The sequence below is a fragment of the Dipteris shenzhenensis genome, chromosome 29, assembly GCF_047967505.1.
Source record: "Dipteris shenzhenensis isolate YYH24624 ecotype China chromosome 29, Dip_SZ_1.0, whole genome shotgun sequence".
NCBI lineage: Eukaryota > Viridiplantae > Streptophyta > Polypodiopsida > Gleicheniales > Dipteridaceae > Dipteris > Dipteris shenzhenensis.
The window spans coordinates 31,282,562-31,290,125 of NC_141624.1; positions in this window are offsets into that span (position 1 = coordinate 31,282,562).

Sequence of the window (7,564 nt, forward strand, 5' to 3'; positions counted from 1 at the left end):
TACGCTGGGTTTTTGAAATAGGCTTCCAAACAAATACGCTTGCTTTCGTCTCCAAAGAAATACGCTTGTCTTTTCACACCCTACTCTCCCTGCACCCCTTTCGATCCCGCATGACCCTTCTCTCAGTCGGGCATTGGTGTCGTTCATTTAGTAGAGCGTGCCAAGTTCCCGACCTCCAAAAGGCCCGGCGCCTCGATGGAAAGCATGGATTTTTTTGCGATTGTAGGACCCAGAATGCTATCCTACGAAAATTTTCAAGGGCAGGGAATATCAGAGCAATGGAGCAATGGTACATGAAGCTGCAAAGCTTTGGATGTCGACCTGATGTTATCACATTCAACACCCTTATACAAGCATACGCAATCGAGTGTCAATATGAGAAGATGGAGACTGTACTTGATTTCATGCGTACATACTACTATAGGGGTGATACCATAACGTATAATATTCTCATTCACGCCTATGGTAAAGCAGGCCTACTGCCTATCGTGAGATGCGATCTATGGGAGTGAAGGAAGACACTCATACCTTCTGCTCTTTAATAGATGCCTTTGGAAAGAAAGGAGTTTTGCGGAAAGTAGAAAAGGTCCTGCTGCAAATGCGGAATTCAGGCATAGAACCATTTTCAATGCTGCGTTAGATGCATATAGAAGGGCTGACAAGAAGGCTGAGATGCATCAGAAATGGAGGAAAGAGGCTGCCAGGCTGATAAATACACGCAGGTTAACAGATTCCGAGCCAAAATCATGGTAGCAGTTCTAAGGGATCACATCGATGACTCCAGATCTAACGTTGCAGATCTGGGCAAGTCCTAGGCTCGTATAGATGCTACCATATTCTAGTGAGTAAATTCTTTTAACGTGTCCATGAAGTGACCTATTCTTTTGGGCATGAGCAGTACAGTATTGTGAATCTGTCGCATAGGTAGCTCAAGTTCGGCACCATTGCAAGCTCGTTCCGCAAGGGACTGTGAATATATGCCAAAGAGATGGATTGTCTTGTGGCTGGCTTATAGGGCATGTTGCTGCCCTAGTCCTACAGCCCATAGTCTGCACGTGAGGGTCACATGTTGAGCTCTCTAGCCCACTCCATTTGGTGAAGTGCTTACCCACCCAAGGTGGTACTAGTCTAATAAGTAACCCCATACCCAGATGTACCTGAGTACCCTCATGCCGGCCCCTTACTCCTGGCACTCCTGCCCTGCTATCTACCTTGCAATCATCTCAGCACCTTGGCCCCTTACTCCTCGCAGCCCGCTCTTCTCAGCCTTTCCTCTCAGCCCTTCTCTCAGTCTTTATTCTTGGCCCCTTCCTCTGAGCGATTTGTGTTTTTTTTAAAGTTTAAAGCTGAGATGGAAAGTTTAGTGTTAAAAAGGGATTTTGTTTTCATGTCTTGGTATATTTGCATGTCATTTGATGGCATGTCATCTGACGCCTTCCACGCTCGCCCATCCCAAAAAGTTGCCGTTCCCTAGTAACTATGCCGCTGGGTCACAGCTCAAGGGTCACAGCTTCTGTATAGACGTCCCTCCTGAATCTCTTTAGAACCTTCAAAGATTACTTCTCTGGAAGATCTTAGCGGATTCCTGCTACCCTTCTACACCAAGAAATCAATGAACAGTCCCAAAAGCCTGTCATTTGGAACACTTGGGACTGGAAGATCGATGACAACTTCTTGAGGATCAGTCTCTCTCATAGTCCCTTGAATGCCACCATGTATCTCTTCACAAAGGCGAACAGGAGGACGATCATGATACCTTATTTATATGACTTGATCATCGCTGGTGACCAACCCCAAAAAGATCTAGTTAATAAACAGACTTCTGGAGTCCACGCCTCCTTGGCTGGTGTAACATATGGAGGTGCCTAATGGATAAAAACAAGGTGGCACAACCACTAACTCCCTGCACTAAAGTAATAGAATTTGACAACGAAATAAATGGAGGAAGATGAATGAAAATGGAGGAGAGAGGTGAAAGAGGGTGAAGGGCCAATAAATATATGGAAGCCATGGAATGGAACCCATTGTTATACATTTAAAAGGCTTAACCTCTCGCAAATTAACTACAAAATGAAGCTTAGTACAATTAAGGTAGACTAAACCTCTTTTAATAGGGTCAGCTTGACCAGATACACATGAAGAAGGGCCATCGTCCCTGATTAGCAAAAAAGCCAGCATGAATGCATATTCCCTTCCAGGGACAAAAGGAGGCAATCTTACGAAAGTGTTACTAGATCTATGAACTTGGGGAACTTAAGATTAGTCCCATATGCAAATACGGTTACAACGACGAACTGGATACATAAGGCTTAAGTTGTGTTAGAGAATACAAGAGAGGGTATGTGCAGTGGAAGCTAACCCAAGAGAGAGAGAGAGAGTTTTTGAGCGGAGGAACTCACATAATGGTATATTCAAATCCAAACTTCTTGTCCTTAGTGTGTACTTCAATAGATGTGCAGACAGTAAATAGACAGTGCTCAAAAGAGAGACATCGAACCAGCAAAGTATATGTCTGTCCAATGTGGACACAATGCCCAGTATACCACCTTGTATTAGTGGATGCTGACTAGATGTGTACTCCTGTTCATACAAGGCTGTTCTCCTACCCTTGGCACTTCTAAAACACTAGGGCTCCTCTAGAGCTTGAGTGGGCCTCGTATGTGTGCCCTGCAATCACCCCTCCTTGCTGCTCCTATGAACAGCCAATTCCAAGGCAGTGCTTGTTATGTTTCCTTGACCTCCCTGCTGCTCTGAATGCAGCCTTTGCAGAGGCACAAGTTCCCTCAGCGATCCCTTCTTCCTTGCTGCTGTGAGGGCCAATGGTGAGGACTTATGAGCTCCTTGTATGTTGCACGCAGCCACTTCCTCCGGGAGGGCACATTGAAGCAGGCTGGAATGTTCCCAAAATCTGCTCATCGAATGGATGGTTTGAGCCATGGAATAGCTCCCGTTTATAGGCTGGAGTCCCAGCCCTAAAAGCAGCCGACTGTAATAGGCGACCCACCAGTCTGTAGATCTGACTGGGTCTGCTGTAGTTTACTGCCCAGTCTGGTCACATGGCAGCCTGCCACTGGCCTAGGCTCATCCGACCTGATTCCAGCCCAGGCCTTTCCCTGGCCAGAAGTGCTCTCGAATCAGTCGCAATCCTGGTCCTGCTTCCCTGCCTTCATGCTGGACCTGTTCAAGTCCTTTATGTGTGTGTCAAAGTAGGCCTCCAGTACCATGTGTTGCTCCTTAGGCGTCACAAGGTTGCCTTTTTCCAAAATCAATCTCATCAACCTCCCCATGAGAGGCTCTGTAGAGGATATTTGCTGGCAAAACAGGTCCAATATCTATGCTGTTGTTTCAAGGTAATCTGTTGCTGGAGATTTCTTTAATACCCTTGTAAGATAGACACTTATTGTGCTCAATACACACATGGATTACTTATTAGAGTACTTCCATGTATGTTCACTACCTGCTGCTTATTGATAATGGCTTGGCATTGTACACTTGGGTACACTGATTGCCACTAGTGCTATAGTACTACTAAGAGGTCCTCGTTAGGCATGAATGAAGAGCCTTCTAAGTGAGCTGAGTCTGCTAAGGGGGGTCTTAATGAAGAGGCCAAACTGCTGTGGGCTGATGAGGAATGAAGGGGAGGCATACGTTGATGTCCCCCCGTCAGGATGGCCTATTCGGCTTCCTGTGCTGCTGCTGCTGGCTTGCCTGTTGGTATTTGTAGCTCTGTGGAAGTCTGTCAGCTCCTACCAGGTACTAATGTCTTTGCTGTGCATGTACAGCTGCTGATCTACTATCGCCTGCCAAGTAGCAGTTTCGATTGTGGCAATCCATGTATCCACTTGCTTGGCTGCCTCATGGAACCTATTGATTGTCTTCTATCCCTCCATGGCTGGCTCCTGTTGTGACAGTCCTGGGAGCATGAAATGTCATCATTTGTTTGATGCAGCTAACACGTCAGGTGAATGTCATCTGAAAGCTGGTTGTAATAGCTTCCTTCCCAACCTCTTCTTGGCCCAGGGTGATTGTCTCTTCTGTTGTGACAGCCCCCTTTTTTTTTTTCTGCAAAGAATCTGTTGTGACAGTCCTAGGAGCATGAAATGTCATCATTTATTTGATGCAGGTAACACACGTCAGGTGGAATGTCATCTGAAAGCTGGCTGTAAGTAGGCTCCTTCCCAACCTGGCCCAGGGTGATTGGCCGTGGTTGGACCAGAAGTATCATTTGCCAGGTTGCAATGTAGTAGGGGATCTGTCCCAGGTCTTCCCTGTCCCCTAGGTCAACCTGCTGGTCGGTTTGTATAGAAAACAACTATAGTTAGGGAGATACAATACAACCCTTCCTATTTCATCCACTCCTCATCCTTTCCTTCAGGAGATGTGAAGGCTATAGACTTTGATGGGGAGGGCGTGGCTTGCATCATTGGCATCTGGAAGGCCACAGACTAGATCGGCCAGTGAGCAGCCTCCCAGTGAAGCAGAAGCTCCTGTAAGATTCCCTCCTTCAGCAAGGGCCTCCCGTGTTCGCTTTACCTCCAGAAGCATGACTCAGGCCATCAGCAACCCCAGCAGTACCTTCACCCCTCTCAAGAGCAGCAACACAGCATCAACTTCAGCAGATCTCAGTAGCAGTAGCCAACAGTCTTCGAGCAACAGCAGATGTAGCAGCACATATGTGCAGGGGTGAATTACTGGCCATTACCAAGCCCCAACAGAAAGCAATGAAGGTAGTGTCCACAGCCATCTCTCTCTCTCTCTCTCTCTCTCTTTATGGGCATCTATATAGAGTGTACCTCAAAACTCTTCAGCACAGGGCAGCCTTCATGCATCATGTTCCCAAGTCTCTGCAAGGAAATAATGTCTAAATCTCCAACCCCTGGTTCAAGGCCTGCTCCTTCTTGCCATGGGTATGCTTGGCAATTCCCAAAAACAAATTTAATTATATCCAAGATGTGCATGGTCTCATAGGCCACCTCTCCCGATCTTTTTGAGAGGGAGAAGGGTCGACATGTGCAGGAGGGGGTTCCGTATTTTTGCTGCTAAATTTAAGTCAAAACATTTTACACTCATAGTCTACTATTTTGCTAATTGTTGTGTTGAGTTCATGTTAATTCAAATAAGTTTCCAACCTACATCACTGCAAAGGAAGACATGATTTATCAAATAAAAGACATATTTAAAGTTTTGTGATTGCAAAATCATGCTACAAAGTGTCCTGTCACAATTATCAACGAGTAGAGAAACAAGTGAGTACTTGTACTCGTGAGCACTGCTTTCAATTGGTTCTATCAAAGGAAAACAATTGTCAAGATGAATGAATGATTAATTTCCAAAACTTGTGATGGAAGGCCGTGTATAGGAATGAATGATTTGCAAACTCTGTGTGTGAGAGAGAGAGAGAGAGCCCTTAAAAAAAGAAAGTGTGAGTGAGTGAGAGAGAAAGAACCAAAATAGAAGGGGGCCACGTGGCGAAAAATGGTGTGGGACGCTTTTTCAAGATCGGTCTTATGAGTTGACACAAGTGTGACAATGGTACTGAACTATGATGTAAATTTTAGCCATCATTTTTTAACATTACTACTATCATACCTTGGACTCTTAGATCTTTACTCCTCAACCCATCTTTGACACATGTGTGGGAGTTACTCCAAGCCATTATCATTAGCAATAACATTTCATAATTGCTATATATCCATTCCGATAATTGGATATAAGGATTATTAAACTACATAAATCGATTTAAGTATTTTTTACTTGATAGATAGATATGAATTATATTAGTGGTGAACAAGCAATGGTTGCATTATTAGACGTTACTATCTATCTCTTTCTCTTCTACATCTCTAACCTTTTGAATATAAATTATGATGTTTAAAATATGCCACTAGACACCTTTTGTCGAGACGAAGAGGGTCTATTGGACTTTGTTCATCGTGTCTTCAAATAAATGAAAAACACAAATACATCTGCACTCCTGACAACAAGGTGCCAGAAGTGGGAGTATAGTCAGAAAGTAATCGGACTACAAAAGACTATCAGGAGATGTAAAAAGGGCAGAGAGGAAATCTTACAAAAGGTAGTATGCTTCTTGTATATTATGTTTTGCCAGAGAATACATCAACTCAACAACTCAAACTCTCAACAAGAGCTGATACAAGGTTTTATAGCCATCTGAGATTAGTCCGTGTTGTAAGGCAACAACAAGTTTCAAAATGTAACAATCATAGTCAAAAAAATTACGTGTTGGATAAGGCCACTAAGGAGTGCTGTTAGGGACAGTTACAACTATCCCTGCAGTTACAAAATTATCCCACTACCTTGTCCTAATAACTCCCTCTTACTAGAGGTGTATTTAACCTATCCCATGGTCAGTGTCCACGTGGGTGGAGGCTATACCTTCAACACCTGGGACTTCCAATGGAGAGGCTTTTTCACAAAAAGTCGAGGACACGAACCCTTCTTTACTGAAAATACTCCTTCAAGTGCATCTTGAAGATATGTGAAGCATTGAGGTCAATCAGTGTTCCCCGGCGTGTGACAACTGGATTCGCAGTTTCGATTTCTTCTTTCTTTTCTTGAGTATCCGGTGGTGCTTCTACTGCTTCTCGCTGTTCACTGGGGTTCTACTGGAGTGGCTGGGGTTAGTTCTGACTTCTGTGCTGGCATGTTCCTCAAGCTATTCTGCTGTAAGCTTAGTAATTTCTATCATGAATTCTGCAGGTTCATCGAAATTTGCAAAAGTTTCTGCTTTCCTTGTGTCGAAGATTGTGAGAGGGTCCTCCAGTGGCATCTGCTTTTTCTGGGCATCCTTTGATTTTTCCCCTAGAGTCTCCAGCTCATAGGCCATGGCCTTGTAGGCATATGCAGCCAATGCGAAAGCATCGTATGGTCTTTTGCTATAGTAAAGACTCTGCCCGTCAAGGTATTCCACGACTCTTGGGATGTCCGGATCAGCTGATTCTTCAATTCAGAAAGTCATATTTTCTAAGGAATAGGCCATCTACCTCGTCGGCCATTTCCTTGAGTTGCTGTTCTACATGTGGTAGTGCATGAAGCTATTGCTTTAACAAAAGATTTTCGATTTGAAGGTCATTATGACTTGTTCCCATATGGTCGAGCTGGACAAAACATTCATCTTTCATTTCTTGGAGCCATTCTATCATAGTCGGCATGCAATCTCGTTGTACTTTGACCTGTGCTATCAGCTTTGCAATATGTTTGCTCTGCTGCTCTGTGGGCTTTGCATATTCTTCCTGAAGTTCTGCAAGTTTGGCCTGTGCATTGGCAAGCTGTTGCTGCATGTCAGAATAATGTTTGATCATGAATTACTGTGTTGCCTCTTTTTCTTTCTGGAACTGTTGGATCTGTTGCTGTAGCTTAGCTTGTTTGTTTTGTTGGTGTTCAAAATAATGTTGGAATATGAGTAGGGCATTGCCAACTTGCATGCATGACACCTCTGCGTTTGCTACGAATGCCTGTTTGTCCTTCACAGGAGTTTCCTCTGCAAGTCGAGCTTGCGGATTGGAGACAAATTTTCAAATTAGGACTTGGGGGGTGAGTTGAG